Here is a 17,985-nt window from a genome sequence, read left to right as displayed (position 1 = left end):
GGACCTTGAGTCAGGTCCACACAGCCCAGAAGCAGAGCTGCAATTAGAACTCATTGATCTTCTTCTGACCACTGTCCCACACAACTTCCCATTCCGGAGTGTGCGTCCAATCCTCAGTCCCTGGGCCACTTCTTCTCACCACTTGGCTCTTCCTTCAGGAAGCCTTCCAGGTTGATTTCCACTTGACACTTGTCCTCTCCCTCCTCCATTCTTCTCACTATCAGCCTCTTCTAATTCCCAGCTACTCAGTTAACACTGTGACCAAATGTCACCTGAGGAACCCTGTCTTTGAAACGCAGAATAAATCAGCGGAATCCCGCCCCCACAAACACGGGAAGCCCCACTGCACTCCAGAGGAGCTGAGTTCCCACGGAGCCAGCGGTCCTGGAGCAGCAGAGTCAGCATCACCTGGAACTTGTTAGAGATGCAAATCCTTGGACCCTGACCCAGACCCACTAAATCAAAGGCTGGGAATGCGGCCCAGCTGTTGTGTCTTATCAAGCCCACCAGGTGATCCTGGTCACACTGCAGTCTGAGAGCCCCTGCTCTACAGTTCCCAAAGCAAGAGGTGACAGCTTGTATTTTCTCATCACCTCCAGCTCCAATTTCCTGTTTCCCTCTAATTAGTTAGAATTATTATTCACCACTGGTCACAGCAGGGAGCCCGGAAATCAAGACAGTACTCTAGAGGTAGGATTTGAATTTGAATTGGATTTGAATTCTGCCTCTACCTAGACTCACTGTGGTCCTTGGCTGAGTCACTTACATTCCCTCTGCCTGGGACCTCTTAGCCCTACTAGGGGATAACAGTGGTAGTCCCCATTGGGCAGCTGTGAGCATTTGGTGAGACTGCATGGCAAGTTCTTGATCAGTGCCGGGCACATAGTAGGCCTGCAGTGGATGTTAACTGTGTTTACTGGTTTCATGTAAGTGGACTCTTTTTGCGCTGTGTAGACCCAGATTTAATGCCCATACTCTGACTTACACACACACACACACACACACACACACACACACACACACACACACATGGCATTTATACTGGGGCTTTGTGACCATGGTACACTTTAGGGCAGGGGTCCCCAAACTTTTTACACAGGGGGCCAGTTCACTGTCTCTCAGACTGTTGGAGGACCGGACTATAAAAAAAACTATGAACAAATCCCTATGCACACTGCACATATCTTATTTAAAATAAAAAAACAAAACGGGAACAAATACAATATTTAAAATAAAGAACAAGTAAATTTAAATCAACAAACTGACCAATATTTCAATGGGAACTATGCTCCTCTCACTGACCACCAATGAAAGAGGTGCCCCTTCCGGAAGTCGGGCGGGGCTGGATAAATGGCCTCAGGGGGCCGCATGTGGCCCGTGGGGCCGTAGTTTGGGGACCCCTGCTTTAGGGGAGATTTGAGAAGGCCAGCGGTGCTTCCATCACAACGATGCAAACCATTTGCAATTGACTGTGAGACAGCCTTGTTGGTTGGCCAGACATCTGGTTGTTTGGCCTTCTTCCTCAGCTCCTGGTGCTCACCAGCAACTCAGAGTAGCCCCCCACTTTAAATATGTCCAGTAGTCCCTCTAGGGTTATTCTCCAGCCTCTCCCCTGAACTTCGTTCCTTGACTCACTTTGTGAATCTAGAGACAACCTCTGGACCTTCTACTCAGATGTTCCGGCTGGCTCCTTCCCACACTAGCGAGGAGAGAGGGGCAACACAATTTATTTCTCTACCGAAGTGGACTCTGTGGTCACTCAGAATGCTTCGGTGGTAGAATCAGTTTCCCTTTATCTACCTATGTCTATGAATATTTATATGGGCATGCACGTCTGAGTCTTTTTTCCCCAGTGGAGCGTGTTGTGTCGTAAACGCTCTTTCTGCTCTTTGTTCTAATCCTTCACATCCTCATAACTAGGGATTTAAGTCTCGGCCAGAGTTTTCCAACCTTAGTACTAGTCCGGATAACTCTTTGTCGGGGAGGAGGGTGCTGTCCTGTGTATTACAGGGTATTTTATAGCATCGCAGGTCTCTCCCCGTTAGACGCCAGTAACGTTCCCTAGGTGTGACAAGCAAACATGTTGTTGAATGAGCCAGGAACCACTCGAAGTTGAGAGCCACTGGTTTAAACGAAATTCTTCCCATAGTAGTGCCAGTCCGTGACAGGCTGGTCTGTCCCAGAGTTTATCTCTGTAGAATCTTTAAGGGTAAGGGACGGGATTTCTCCACCGAGAAGGAAGTCACAAGGTCCCAGCAGCCTCTGGGTCACTGTTGATTCCTAAGGAGAATCACTAGGACTTTGTAATTGCATTTCCTCAAAGGTCCCCCACTTAACCCATCAGCTTTTGAGCCAAGGACATCTTGCTCCCTTTCCAGTACCTTCTCGAAACCACCAGACTCTCCCCCCTGCAGCAGGAAACCTCACGCGGATCAGGGTATGGCCTTTGGGTTTTGGCTTATAAATACTCATGGTCTCATTTTTCTTACTGAGAAAAAAAAAAAAAGTCTCTTTATCATGTTTAACATTCTTGTTGCTGTAGTGGAAACTTTTGTTCTTTGGACAGTTTCCCGTTCCAGGGCCAGGGTCAGATTCCTCGGCGGAACTCTGAGCATTTTCTAGGGAAGTTTCTTTCACCACTGAGATTGTACCTTTGATGCATTCACACAACTATGTTTGGATTCTGCGTGTTAAGACATCCCAGGATCCCAAAATAGACAAGGGGGGGAAGCTGGGCCGCTGGTGGGAGAACGGCGTGTTTGGGACTCAGTGGTCAGCCAAGATCAAAATCCTTTTATGGTTCCATTACTTTTTTAGAGTTCTCTCCTCCTCCTCTAGCATCTCAAGTCTAAGACGAACTGCCAGTGCTTCAGTCGGTATAAGTCAGATTATGCTGCGGTAACACACAACCCCCAGGTTTCAGTGACTTGAGGCAGCAGAGCTTATTTCTTGCCCATACTGCCTGTTAGTAGTGCGTCACCAGAGGGTCGCTGCTCATGATGGTCACTCAGGAACCAGGTTGACGTTGTACTAAAGGGAAAGAGGGTCTGGTCCTGCCGATTTAATGCTCTAGACCTCTGATTACATATGTATTAGTCAAGGTTTTCCAAAAAAATAGAACCAAGAGGAAACTAACTTCATTTCCTTTCCCTTTCTCTCTCTCTCTCTCTCTTTCTTTCTTTTCTTTCCTTCTCTCTTTCTCTCTCTCTTTCTTCCTTTTTTCTCTCTCCTCTCCCCTCTCTCCCTCCCTCCTCCCTCCCTCCCTCCCTCCCTCCCTCCCTTCCTTCCTTCCTTCCTTCCTTTCCTTCCTTCTTCTCCCTCTCTTTCTTTCTTCCTCTCTCCTCCCTTTCTTTCTTTCTTTCTTTCTTTCTTTTCTTTCTTTCTTTCTTTCTTTCTTTTTCTCTCTTTCTCTTTTTCTTCCTTTCTTCTCTCTCTCCTCCCTTCCTCCCTCCCTCTCTCCCTCCCTCCCTCTCTCCCTTCCTTCCTTCTTTCCTTCCTTCTTTCCTTATTCCCTTCCCTTCTTTCTTTTCCTCCCTCTCTTTCTTCCTCTTTTTCTTTCTTTCTTCCTCTCTCTTTTTCTTTCTTTCTTCCTCTCTCTTTTTCTTTATTTCTTCTTCTCTTTCTTTCTTTCTCTATATCTATCTATCTATCTATCTATCTATCTATCATCTATTATCTATCTATTTATCTACCTATCTGGTTAGCTGTCTGGCTATCTAAATAGATTTATTTTCAGGAAATGGCTTACTTAATTGTGGGAACTAGTTCAGAATCTACAGGGAAGCCCAGCAGGCTGGAGACCCAGGAAGAGTTGATTTTGGTACCCGAATCCAAAGGCAGTCTGGAGGCAGAATTCCCTCTTCCTTGTGTGACTCCAGTCTTTTCTTTCAAGCCTTCAAGTGGTTAGCTGAGACCCACCCACATTATGGAGGGTAATCTGTTTTATCAGAGTCCACTTTTTTACATGCTTCTCTCATGTAAGCAATGCCTTCATTGCAGCGACACTGAGACATCCAGTCCCACGGCCTAGTGGAGTTGGCCCTTGCATTGAGCATCACAACACTCAGCTTCTGCACTCAGCTCAGGGGCCAGAATTTGTCATGTGGCCCCACACAGACACACGTGGCCGGGAATCTGCTGTGTGCCTGGGGGGGGGGGGGGTTGGGAACCAACAACACTTGACCAAGCACCAGTAACTATCGCACCTGTAAGGAGCATTACCTGGGGATGAAAGGGTCCGTCTGTGGCCTCCCCATTTCAGGCGTTCTGCTGAGCCAATGAAGACACGGTTTCAGACTCAGACCCGCCTGCCCCTCGTGCTTCTGGGAGACGCTCCGGAGGGAGTGGGTCACGACATGGCCTGGCCTCCAGGGATACTACATTTTAAGACTGTGACTGAACACCTTGCTCCGTTTTCATTTTTTTCAATTAAACGTTTTGTGTGGGTAGTGTTGCATCCAAGGGTCATTTGTTTGTTATGTACTTGAAGAATGCCCTGCAAAGAAATTTAGCCTTTGTGACTTCCTTTTAGCACAAGCCAGCCCTTCAAGTTGTATTTTTCTTGCTTGGATCAGAAAGGGCTCAGGTGTCAGCCCCTCCCCGTGCCCCCGTCTCACTCTGTGCCTCTGACACGTCCCTTCTCAATCTGGGCCCGGTTCTCCCGGCTGCCTGCAGGGGGGTTGAGCGACAGCATCCTGAAGTTTCCTTCTGCACACTCTGGTCCACGCTCTCTCGCGGGGACCCCCAATGCCAGGGTTTGTGGCCTGGCTGGCTGGGTGGGTGCCGCTGGGGCGGCATGGCTGAGTGTTCCCCCGTGAAGCTGGCAGGGTCATTCCTGGAGAGAAGGAGTGCTGCACAGCAGCTGGGAAGCGCCATCTCCGTGCCCACTGGCCCTGTGGCACCTCCCTGCCCGGCCAGGGGGGGAGGATACGCTGGGATGGAGCACCGGGAGGCATGCAGGGGGAAGGGACCGAGACGGGCACAGTCTGGCCTCGCTGACACTGAGGTCAGGGAGCGAGGCCCGCCCTTCCAGGCCATCTGGCCACACCCCGTCTCCCAAGGGCAGAGTTTCCCGGACCTCACGCTCTACGCGCTTCCTCCATATTCACGTCTAACTCCTCCAATAGCGGTCCGACCAGCCGTTCTGAAGGTCAGATGAGTTACTGTAGGAGGAAGTACCTGGGAGATTATCCACGGTCTTCACCCAGTAGTAATGATCATCCCGCGCCGCCTTACCCCGCAGATGTTGCGGCGCTCCGTGCCCGGGATGGGAGAGTGAACAGAGACGTGAAATTAATTAGCGCGCAGCGTGAGGCCAGCGCAAACAGCGCGCTCCGGATGCTCAGCAGCAGTGGGGGCTCCGAGGGGCAGCCATCAGCTCTCTGCTGCTGGGGGTGGAGGTTCCACAGGAGCAGGGACAAGCGGGGTCGTGAAGGATGTCAGCGTGCTGGGTTGGCTGAGGGAAAGTTCTGGAAGCCCGGCCTGGCTGCCAGTGGGCTGGGTGGGACAAAGTGAGGGGGCGCCCCAAAGGATCAGATTGTGAAGGGGCTGGAATAACAGAAGACGGATGGGTCTGAACTGAGGTTTTCTTTTCTTTATTTCCTTTTTTTTTTTTAATTTTTGTATTATTACTAGGTTTTAGAAAACATGTTATTTCTATTTGGCCAAAAGAAAAGCTATTGCCTTAATTTTATTGAAAACCTGCCTCTAGTGTCACACTAAGCAAAACTTGACTCTCGTAGTTTTAATCACGGTCTAGCTGCACTGTCTGTTCGTGTTACTGCTTCCCTTCCTCTGGGGGCTTACGTATAGATACATGAATCTTCCTGCTTCTAGTCTTGGTCATTTCAAATGGGAGGTAGGAGGTAGAATCTTTATTTTTCTTTTCCTTTTAGAAAAGAAATAACTGCCTGTTTGAGGAAGTATGGAACGTACAGGAAACAGTAAAGACGGGGAAAAAAATAAAAAAGAAGAAGTAATTTCACCCTCCAGATAACTTGGTGTCAGCCTTTGGGTGACTTCTTGCTGCGAGCAAGAGGACACTCGTCTAGCCTGCGTGATGCCTTTTCCAGGGCGTGAACCTGACCCCGGAAGGTGCTCCATGGGCCGTTGTTGACTGAGGTTCCTCTACTGGGTGAGCTCCAGTAGAACCACTTATATTGAGATCCTAACGTTGCCAGGCGTGACCTGTGAGACCTCGGCAGTTTACTCTCTCAAGGCCTCAGTTTCTTTTTTTCTTTTTTGTATTTTTCCAAAGCTGGAAACGGGGAGAGACAGTCAGACTCCCTCATGCGCCCGACCGGGATCCACCCGGCACGCCCACCAGGGGGCGATGCTCTGCCCACCAGGGGGCGATGCTCTGCCCCTCAGGGCGTCGCTCTGCCCCGACCAGAGCCACTCTAGCGCCTGGGGCAGAGGCCAAGGAGCCATCCCCAGCGCCCGGGCCATCTTTGCTCCAATGGAGCCTTGGCTGCAGGAGGGGAAGAGAGAGACAGAGAGGAAGGGAGGGGGGGTGGAGAAGCAGATGGGCACTTCTCCTCTGTGCCCTGGCTGGGAATCGAGCCCGGGACCCCTTGCACATCAGGCCGACGCTCTACCACTGAGCCAACCAGCCAGGGTGAGGCCTCAGTTTCTTTATCTATAGAATGGGAGCAACTGCATAACAGTGCCGACACCGAAGAGGTGGGGACCAAGTAAGTTATGTCGCACCAATCACACAGTAGGTTTGTCATTGGTGATGGTGCTGCCCTCTGGGTGAGTTCCGGCCCTGGTGCTTGTTCAGAGCTTTTCCCTGGGGAAGGCTGGCTCATCTTGGCTCCTCCCTCTGTCCTGTCTAGCAGTTTCCCCTCAAGCTCTGTCCCTTTAAGAAAGACCGCACACACTTAGCTACTCCACCGAGGACCTTCCTCCCCTGCCGGGTGCCCCTCTGGGTGGCCAATGGGACCCTCCTGGGTTGAAACTGAGTGCTGGAGCCTCTGAGGAGGGGGCTGTGTAGACTCAAGCGCATCTCCCCTCCCCAGGAATCCATGCTCCGGGAAAGACTCCCTATCTGCAGTCCTGGAACTGAGGTCCCGGCTCCCACCCGCCAGCCCTGACCCGGGGACATAGGAAGATTCGTTCTTAAGGACTGAGCTCAGGCTCCATAAACTAAGTTAGAGGAAAGCTGCATAAACTTGGGAAGTGAAAGAAACCCAACATCAAACCCTCCTTGGATTGCGGGTTGCAGGTTTTGAGTCGAGTCTAGTGATTCTGGCTGGATGGAATTTTTTAAACTATTATAATTGAAGTATAGAGGACATACGATATTATATTAGGTTCAGGTGCACAACATGGTGATTCAACATTTATATATCTCACGATGTGTCACCACAGTAAGTCTGGCAACCATCAATCACTGTGCACTGTTATTAGGATATTGTTGACTGTTTTCCCCAGGATGTGCATATATCCCTGTGACATTTATTTTTATAACTGGAAGTTTGTGCTTCCAATTCCCCTTCACTTTTTTTTATCTGTCTCTCAATTCCCCTTCCCTCTGGCAACCATCAGTTTGTCCGATGAGTCTGTTTCTTTTGTGTTGTTTTCTTGTTTTGTTTTGTTCATTTGCTTGTTTTGTTTAGATTTCACATGTAAGTGAAATTATATGGCATTTGTCTTTCTCTGTCTGACTTATTTCACTGAGCATAATGCCCTCTCAGTCCATCCACACTGTTGCAAAGGGCAAGATTTCACTTGGAATCTGACAGGCCGTGTGGAAAGGAGGCGATGGCAGGGGGCTGGGATTCCCCACAGGTGCTGAGACCTGGGCATACACCCCGGGCCCGGCTCCCCGGTGGTTGTCACCCTCGAGCGCGGGGGAGCTGAGGGTTGACTTCTGGAAATATCTGGAGCCTGAGCCAAGGGGAGAAGACCAGGGAGAGGCGGATAATCAGACTCTCTCATTTGGAGAAAACAGTGTGGTCAGCGCTGGCTGCAGGCAGAGATGCCTGAGGCCACGTGACACTTAAAGCCTGAGGCTGAAGTGAGTGACCCTGCAATTCTGTCTCAGCGGGGACTCAAGCCAACTCCCCTTCCTCCTGGGCGGAGGGGACAGACCTGGCCCGGGGCTCATTCTCCAGGCCCCAGAGAGGTCTGTGTGGGCCCCTTGGACTGGGCCGCTGCCTGCCAGCAGCAGTGGGCAGTGCTGTCATGGAAGGAGGCAGGGCTGCCGAGGGCAGGGAAGAATGGGGAGCCTGTTGTTCCCGAGCCTGGGAACGGCGCCCCGAGGGGAGACCCACGCTGCCCCTAGCTCAGAGTGAGCGGGAATGGGGGAGCATTCTGTGCCGCAGGCAGAACCCGGCTGAGCTGGCACCCTGACCCCCCGGCAGAGCGAAGGACCCCCTAGCCCCGTATCCTGTAGCACAGGCCCAGCTGAGCTCCCCAGCCTGGGATGCCCGGGTGCTGTGTGGACGGCTGGGGTCTGTGCATGAGGGGGCCTCCCAGCGAAGAGGCAGGAGGCAGTAGCATCCTCAGCCATGAAGCTGTCTGCCCCGTTCTGCCCCAACACCCTTTCCCGTGTGCCCGTCATGCTGGGCTCTGAGCTGGGGTTTACGGACGCAGCAATGTCGTGGTGGAATTGGGAGGGTATGAAGATCCAGAAAGATGTTTTTGATATGGGATGAGAGTCATCTTTGAAAAGTAACAATAATAGCTACCATTTATTCTGCACTTGAACGTGCCAGTCACTGTGCCAAGGGCTTAGGGCAGGGGTCCCCAAACTTTTTACACAGGGGGCCAGTTCACTGTCCCTCAGACCGTTGGAGGGCCGGACTATAAAAAAAATTATGAACAAATCCCTGTGCACACTGCACATATCTTATTTTAAAGTAAAAAAATAAAACGGGGACAAATACAATATTTAAAATAAAGAACAAGTCAATTTAAATCAACAAACTGACCAGTATTTCAATGGGAACTATGGGCCTGCTTTTGGCTAATGAGATGGTCAATGTCCAGTTCCATATTTGTCACTGCTAGCCGTAACAAGTGATATGACGCACTTCTGGAGCCGTAATGCGTGCATCCAGCGTCACCGGAAGTAGTACTGTACGTGAGCGACTCAGCGCTTTGCGGCGCTGCCACATACAGTACTCCAGGAGCACAGGATGCGGATGCTCCTCTCACTGACCACCAAAGAAAGAGGTGCCCCTTCTGGAAGTGCGGCGGGGGCCGGATAAATGGCCTCAGGGGGCCGCATGCGGCCTGCGGGCCGTAGTTTGGGGACCCCTGGCTTAGGGGATACCATTCCATTTAGTTCTCACAGCGATTCTTCGGGTCACGAATAATGTTGGAGGTTTTAGGGATGAAGAGACTGAGGCTCAGAGAGGTTCAGGACCTTGTCTGAGGACACAGAGCTGGTAAGTTGCAGGGCCAGGCTCAAACTTCTTTATTGAATCATTCATTCATTCATTCATTGGACAAAGTGGGGTTAATGGCCTACAGTGCGCCAGTCACGCTGATGAATTCTGCCCACATGGCTGGGCATAGGAGCAAGGAGTGCCTGGCCAATCTAATTCCACAGCGGGGGCCTCAACCCCATGCAGAGCCTGTCAAAGGGGCCCAGAGACCCTTAGGGAGAATGTGTTAAGAACTCTGCTTGAGAATGTTCTTTTTCTTAAAAATGTTTCATTTTGTTTTCGTTTTACAAATAATGTAAAGTACATTCATTCCGAGTCACCTGGACAGCCATCCTATAACCTACCGCTGGCGTGAGATTTTAGTCCCTGAGTTTATGTTTCGGTGCAAGTTGGCACCAAGTGGTTTCCTAAAATGCTAGTGTTTAGCTTTTGATGCTTCGTTTCTTAAACTGAGTTCTCCACTCTGTGCTTGGAAGGCCCGAAGTGCCCAAGATGAAGAAAGGCTGCCCTGGTTCTGCTGCAGGAGGAGACAGTGTGGGTCCCCCAGGAATATGTGGCCTTACATCCCCCACCCAGGCAGAGCGACCTGACCCAGCTGGGGTGGAGCAGCTTCGGGGTTCAGATCGTCCAGCCTCTGGTCCTCAAGGAGCAGGACGGACCCAGTCCAGACACTCCGAGAGGAACATGCAAACCCCCAGATTAGGAGCCAGAAGCCCCACTTCTGTCATAACATCTCTGACCCCCAGCCTTTATAGCAGCGGCGACTTGTGCCGAGGCTGCAAAGGCGGCATGAGGACCTCCCAAGAGCACCACGTGATATGTTCTCCCTCTGGTCCTTCTAGACTTCTGACCCCTCCCTGTGTCCAACTCTTAGGCGAGAGGGCCGTAGTGGCATCCCTGATGTAGGGAACCGTGGGTGTGACTCGGACCTCACCATCCGAGGCTATGCTGGCACGCCGTGCCTGCCTGGTGCCCGGGCCCTTGGAGAGGGCTAGGTGACCCGCACCCTGCGTGGGTCGGATGTCCGCTCAGACAGACCCATGGGAGACAGGAGACCCGGGGCCCAGACCTCTCTTCTCTCTCTTCCATCTCCTCTTCCTGTCCTGCCGAGATCTGGGTCTCGCCAGGAGGCTCCCTGTGGGCATACCCACTTTTGAGGAATGCTCTGGCGCCCCTTCTCCTGGAACGGGCAGTCCTCCTGGTCTTCCTTTCTCCACGCCCCTTCCCACTCTTGTCCATCTTCTACATTAAAAGTCGGCAGATGTTTTCTGTAAAGGTCTTAGGTTCATATTTCAGCTTTGGAGACCCCATGGTCCCTGCTGTAGTCCCTTGACTCAAGCACCATGGGAACCCTAGACAGTATGTCAGTGAACGGGTGTGGCTGTCTTCCATCGACACTCTACTTACAGTTTCTGGCCGTGGTGGTGGTGGTGGTGGGGGACAGATTTGGCAACCTCTGACCCGGACGCAGCCTCTGCCGGGACCCATGACCTCCTTGACTCCTTATCAGGATGGGCCCCCTCCCCCTCTGCACCATCTGTACCAAGTCCTTCTCCTGCCTCGGTGCCCCGCGCTCAGCAGCCACGCCACACCACCGGCCCTTCTCCGAGCGCGCTGTCCTCTCCCTTGCCTCCTGGCCACTGCCGTGCTGCCCCTCCGCCGGGACCGCCCGCCCTGCCCCTCAGGCATCCTTTCCGCTTGCTCGCTCGCAAGACTCTGACTTCCTGCTGGATGTTCCCTCTTTGTGTCCCGCCGTGACCCGCCATCCCTGCACTGTCACCAACCGTGAGTCCCTCCTCCTCTCGGTGAGTCTGCCACTTAGTGTCCTGGCCTCAGGAGGGACTCTCCATGTGCTACAGTGTACTCACTGGTTTCTAACTTGATCTCCCCAAGGGCAGGAATCCAGGAGACCCGGCTCCCCGCGCCGCCCCCACGCCCACCCCCAGCTCCGGCCCGCCGGGCAGGGGGCAGCCAGGAAACGGTGTTGACACAAACAGCCCCCCTTCAGCCGGGGGCCCTGGGGGTCTAGCCATGCCAATCGGGGAAACCGAGATCTCGTCAGGTGTCCGTCCTGCCGCTGAGTCCACCACCCCTGGCCGTGTAACCGTAACCGGAGCCTGCCCTGCGGGCCGGCGCTCCTGTTTGCTTTGACCTCCCGTGCGGGGCGTGGGGGGCAGTGTGAGGGAGCCCGATTTCAAAGCAGGAATTTTCTGTAGCAGCTGCTGAAGGCCGGGCCCCTGCCAGCTCCGGGCGCCCGTGTTAGCACTTTCAGTTAATTAAGAAAACAAGCCGGGACCCTGACGGAGCCGGTGGCGCGGTGCGGATGGAGGGTTTGTGCCAGCGTGCGGGGGCGGCTCCGGCTTCCGTGCCCACGTGCTGAGGGCGGGGCTGTGAGCCAGAGGGGACCCAGCGCCTGCCCGCTGGAGAGGGGGCCCTGGAAGTCATGGGGAACAGCCCCAGGCAGGGTGGGAGCATGACTTTCTCCTCCTCCTTCCCTCCCTGGGCACGTTCAGAACAGGCGGGAGGTGGAGCCAGGCCAGCTGGGTGACACCAGGAGGGGCGGATGCAGGACACCGGGGTTTCCCAGTCTGCTTCTCGGGAACCAGGGTGCTCCAACGCCCTGGCCACTGAGGGCAGCGGTGAGAGGTGGCCTGGGAATGGCTTCAGGTGGGGCCTGGGTGCCGAGCTGGCCGGGGCCAGCCTGGGCAGGGATGCTGCTCACCCGTGCAGAGCCTCGGTGAGAATTTTAAAAGGGTGTAGCTCCCCAAGGGAAAAGTAGTTACCATCTCACTGGAGAAGCAGCTCAGCTGTGGTGTCCCCTGCCCACAGGCTCTCTGTGGTGCTCCGGAGAAGGGGCTGGGACTCCACCAACACCATGGCCTGACATGGTGTCACCGCGCAGCTGGGAATTGGAATCCGGCCTCTGGGGGTTGCAGGAGCACAGGTGCACACAGGTGTCAGTGCTGAGTGTCGCCGGTGCGTTTCCTCCCAGGTGTGCGTGCCCTGCAGGCAGCTCGGCCTCCTGCACCCCCTCGAAAGTGGGTCCTCTAGCAGCTCACAGCCTGAGGACCGCCTGTGGCGGCCCTGGCGCCGCTCGGGCAGAACGCGGTAGGAGAGAGGGCCAGTCCTGCTCTCCCACTAAGTGGTCCAGGGCAACTGCTTGGCCTTTGAGAATCTCCCATTTCCGACGGCAAACGGGGATGGGCTCACATTTTAGTGTGTCCCAAAGGCATAGATGTGTAGGTAAATATGGGGTAAGGTGTGCACCAGGCCTGGCTCAGTGACCCTAGTTTGCTTCCCCATCGGACATCTGTCTTGGTCCAGCTTCTTCTGCCTGCTGGCTCCGTGTCTAGCGGCCTCACGAGATGCTGGGGAGAAGTAACAAAGATGTGCTTAGCCTCTGCTCAGCGAGGGGAGGAGAGGGCTGGGGAGGAAGTGGTTCGAGGGCCGGCTCTCTGTGTCTGGTGTAACAAGGCCGAACAACCCACAGGTGGCAGGTTGTTTTTTGTTTTTTTTGTTTCTTTTGAGAGCCCTTGCTTGATCCCCCTGGGAATCTCAGTGCCTTGTGTCCATCATAGCTTCATCAGCCCCGCTCCCGGGACAAAGCCGCCTTCTGCCAGCAGCCGGGGCCATTTTGGGAAAGCGAATCCCCCAAAGGTGAGCATCGCTGTGGTGCTAGTTGGCAGCAGGAGAGAGGCCATTTGGGGATCAGGGTGAGCCTTGAATCTCTCTCTCTATCTCTCTCTCTCTCTGCGTTGCCAACAGAACCCTCCAGTTGTGTGGCTGGTATGACCAATAGCTCTTCTTTCTCGGAGTGTCCCCGATCCTCCTGACATTCCCAGATTCCCTGCTTTCTGCTTCCGCCACTTCTCGTTCGGGCCGTTGGCACGCAGAAACAAAGGAAACCGCACCCAGGAGCCAGTGTGGGACGTGCAGAGGCACCCTGATGGCAGGCAGGCTCACCGTCGTCACGTGAGCAGTCACGGGGTCCTGTCACTTTAGCTTGGCAGCTCCAAGCTTTTGGACTGACTATTGGGAGCACTTTATTCTTAAAAAAAAAAGGGGGGGGGGTGGTTTCTAAATATTCTCCAAGCTTCAAAGAGAACCTTGGAGGTAAAGACCAGGAGAAGTTGTGAATTTGTTTCTGGACTACTAGGACACATTGTCCAAAGAGAGAGGCGGTTTAGCTTGGGCCTTGGCAGGACTCAGGATTTAGGGAAATAGTCACTAATCTCGGCTAAGATTTTTGGAGTTCTTTTTTTTTAAATTTTGCATTACGTTTTTGTAGTTGTTGCTTTTACTATCTAGATTATCTTCAGTAGAAACCAGTGTATCTTGGGAAACCGAGAACCACACCAGGGATTGTCCGTAGCTGTTCTGTGTTGGGAAAGATGTGTTCTGTGCTGAGGGCTCTAGGATGGGGTTTGAGACCTGGCCTGTGGCAAGCGTGCTCTGGGGGGGGGGGGGGGGGGGGCGGCCCTGCTTCTCGGGCCTCCGCTTTCTCCCTGCGAAGTGTCTTGATAAGGACAATCCTGCAGGGCAGTCAGAGGAGGAGGTGAGTCCGTTCACACGGGGGGAGGTGACACCCACAGGGGAGGCGAGCCGTCCAGGAGCAGAACGGGGTGGTGCTTGCAGGGTCCGTCTGTGCACCTGAGCCTGGGGAAGGTGCTCACTTGTCCCAGAGAAAGGCGGCCCTCACGCCTTGGCTCTCCAGGGGGGAGGTGACACCCACAGGGGAGGCGAGCCGTCCGGGAGCAGAACGGGGTGGTGCTTGCAGGGTCCGTCTGTGCACCTGAGCCTGGGGAAGGTGCTCACTTGTCCCAGAGAATGGCGGCCCTCACACCTCGGCTCTCCAGGTGGGGGTCCACTGAGGCTCCCCGGTGCCCGGTACGTAGGATGTGGGGGCTGGACCTCGGTCTCTGTGGGAAGTGTGCTTCTCTCTGACCTCCTGGAGCTGAGCATAGATTCTCTTCACGGACTGAAGGGGAATTAGGGAAATCTCCAACCCAGTTTCAGAATCCAAGGAGGGTGGTCCCCGTTTGTGACCGAGACCCCCGGGTTCCTGCACCAGCCAAGCCCCCGTCCCTCGCCATGCCCGCCTCTCAGGCTGGGTGTCTGAACTCCCACCCTCCCCTCTGCCTGAACTCAGTTCGAACGCCACTGCTTCTGTAAGGTTTCTCCAACCCCTCTTCCCACCCACCCCCCAAATTCAGAAAGGTGAGGTTCTCCCTCATCTCTGCCCCACAGACCTGCCCCTACTGGAGCACTTAGCACTCTTCTGCCTGGCTGTCACTGGACTAGAAACTTCTAGGACACAAGGAACCTGCAGGTTCCATTGTGCATTCCTGGTTCCAGTGACGGGTCTAGCACATAGTAGGTCCTTATTAAATATTGGCTCAGTGAGTGAAGGCACGAATGCATCCCACAGACAGCAGGGGGACCTGTGCTCGCTGTTAGTTTTTCGCTGAGAAGGGAGCAGGAGTGGCAGGTGTTTGGGTGATTTACCCAGGGGCCAGGTTCAGGCTTGTACCTGAACAGATCACTCAAATGGACGCCCCTCCTGGTATATATACCCCGTGGGCCGTGTGTGATGGGCACGCAGTGTGCCCACGACTGGCTGGGAGTCTCAGCAGCACCCTGTCCTGTACAGACCCAGGCATCCACGTTGGTGCTGAGTGCCTGCTCTTCCTGGCCCTGTCCACGCAGCTGTGCCCAAGACTTGCGGCAGGAGTACAGCTGTGTGTGTGTTGGTGGGGGTGCCTGTGACAATTTGAGGGACGGACAGACTCCCACTGTTCATTCCTGCAAAGTACATAACCGTGTTGGAGGCTCAGGAGACACCTTGTTTGGCCCCAGTTGGACAGTTGCAGCGTACGAAGCTTTTTATACTTACAAGGGGGAACTGGGCAATACTATTTTGTGCACGCCAGTGGGACGAGCGAATAGCAAGGCTTCTTCAGAGCCCGTAGTGACCTCCCCTTCAGGGAGTCCATCTATTCACCGTGCATTCAGGCACATTTGCTGGGCGCCTCCCACCTGTGTGTCCGTTACTGCTCCAGCGCTGGGGCTGCAGCCCGACCGTGTCCCTGCCCTCAGAGGGCCTGCCTCGTCGTGGAGGTCCCCGAAGGCTGAGAGGATGGCAGCTGAGGCGAGTGTCCTCCGGAGCAGCCCGACCGTGTCCCTGCCCTCAGAGGGCCTGCCTCGTCGTGGAGGTCCCCGAAGGCTGAAAGGACGGCGGCTAAGGCGAGTGTCCTCCGGAGCAGCCCGACCTGGCCCCCTGGTGAAGGGTGTCATTCGGCCACTCCTGTATTCTGCCCCCACACATCGCCTGCCAGAAGCACCTTGGTGTCCCCCTCCCGGTTCCTGGCTCTCTTCCCTCCCCGGCTGGAGTTAGAGACCTTCGCCCAGACTCCCATCATGCCCTGGGCAGCTCTGCCCAGCTGCTGTCCCCTCCCTGACCAGCCCAGCAGCTGTCCCCCTCCCCCCCCCCGACCGAAGTGGCTTTGATGACCAGGGCTGTGTTTTGTTCACGGTCAGCCCCCCACAGCGTGCAGTGCCTGGCGCGGAGTGTCGGTCCCATGCACGACTGTGGCATGGATGAATCCACAGGGCCAAGGCTGGCTTTCACTTACGCGTCTTTACCGTCCACGGTGCCGGTTCTCATCCGTCCTGGCTCAGTCCTGGGGAGAGGGATGGGCTCTTGGGGAAGCTGCTGGAAGACTGAAGGGTTGTGAGAAATTGGAAATGGGAGACGACCCTGGTTGGAGTCAGTTCTTCGGTGCATCCTCTATGGACAGCGGTTCCGAGCTTTTTTTACACTTAAGAACCGGTGAAAATAGAAGAATGATTTTAGGGACCACTAAGGCAGAAATCATCCTGGAAATAAACAAATTTGATTAAGATCATTGGGTCTATAATCTTCATACAACATCAGGGTGGTTAACTCTTTCATGAACCGGCACAAAATTTCTGTCAAACCGGTCTGTGGACCAGCGGTTGAAAAACACTGCTTTCTGAGGCTTGGTCGCAGGAGGCTCCTTTGCCTTTGAACATTCTCCCTCCTCCAGGCTGGGAAGGTGGGCTTCAGGGCTGGCAGAACTGGGTCAGAACCCAGAAGCCCCTGTGCTGAGGCCTGTGTCTTCCTACTTGTGGGCGGGGACAGCTCAGTGCTAAGGGACAGACCCTCCCCGGCAGCCTCTGGCTCAGCCAGCCCAGCTGGGCCAGCAGGAGAGCAGGCCGCCTGGGAATGGCTGGGAAGCGAGGCCAGGCTGCGGGCCCACCTCCCCCAAGGCCAGGACGTGGCGTGGGACCCGGGCGGGTGGAGGTTCCCACCGCTCAGCTCCTGCGCTGGCTCCCCAGTGCTGCAGGCCCAGGCAGCGGCTCCGCTCGCTCGCAGCAGGGGAGGGCGGGGACACAGTCCAGCTGCCTGGGTCAAGACCCCGTATGACGACCAGGGCAGCTCTGCAGGCAGCCACCTCTGACACTTGTCCTCCACCTGGACGGCTGCCAGTGGCCTTGCAGCCCAGCCTTGCCTTGCCTGCACGGGGGAGGGGCGTCAGGGATTAACCCTCACAGGCCCTGCCTGAGTCAGGCCGGCTGGTGCTCCCGGATCAGCCAGCACCCATCGACCATGTGCCAAGGGCTGCGGTGGGCATTGTCACAGATGCTGTCTCATGTAATCCTCACATCCGTCAGGAGAATAGAGGCACCAACCCCATTTTCCAGATGAATAAACTGAGGCAGATGGAGGTCCATACTCTACCTAAATTTATACAGTTGATGAGTAAAGTTTCTTATATTTATCCTTACTACGAGGCCCTACTATGTGCTAGGCAAGGTGGATACGGCTGTGAATGGTGGACAAAAATGTCCCACGGAGCTTACATTCTGGTGGCAGAGAGAGATGATAATGATAAGTATATAGCGTCTCGTATGGTGATCCGTCTATGGAGATGGGAGGAGAAGGGCGGGGGATGGAGTTGGGCGAGGGGTTATTTTAAGTAGGCGTGGAAGAATTCACTGAGAGCTGTGCAATGATTGACACGCACACAGTACTTGCTTGCTAGGGGCCAGGCACTACCCTGATCCCTGTACCTGAGCCCACTCTTTAATCCCCACACTCGCCTTGTGAGGCAGGTTACTGTGATTGTTCTCATTTGCATATGGGGAAACTGAGGCTTGGGGAGGTAAAGTGACTTGCCCGAGGCAACACCGCAGATGAGAAGCAGCGCTGGGGTTCTTGCACAGGTGGTCTTACTCCCCCTCCCCCCAGTTCCAGCTCTTAGACATGACGCTGCTCTGCCAAGGCCAACAGGCAGCGAGTGAGTGAGTGAGTGAGGAGGTGGGGCGCCCTGCAGGACCCCCCCTGAGCGGGCCAGGCAGGGGCTGGGGGGGGGCAGGGGAACCGGCACTCCCTCCTCTGCAGCCCCCTCGGTGAGGAAAGGGCAGAGTTACCGACAGAACAGGTAGAGTCCCACCCAGGTGTGCAAGGGGAGGGCGTAGCTGGGTTTGCGGAGAACACGAATAGGTGAGAATAAAAGTGGGCACGTCCCAGAGGCCGCCCCTGTTCCCTCCTCTCCCCGGCCCTTCC

The 17,985-nt window shown here is 54.6% G+C and overlaps 1 protein-coding gene across 3 annotated transcripts in view; it reads left to right on the top strand.

Moving 5' to 3' along the window:
• Positions 1–17,985, top strand: part of DAAM2 (dishevelled associated activator of morphogenesis 2) — a 125,300-nt gene that overhangs the window by 27,478 nt on the left and 79,837 nt on the right. The window lies entirely within an intron of this gene.

Source organism: Saccopteryx leptura, chromosome 1, assembly GCF_036850995.1.
Source record: "Saccopteryx leptura isolate mSacLep1 chromosome 1, mSacLep1_pri_phased_curated, whole genome shotgun sequence".
Taxonomy (NCBI): Eukaryota; Metazoa; Chordata; class Mammalia; order Chiroptera; family Emballonuridae; genus Saccopteryx; species Saccopteryx leptura.
This window is presented reverse-complemented; position numbering and strand designations above follow the sequence as displayed.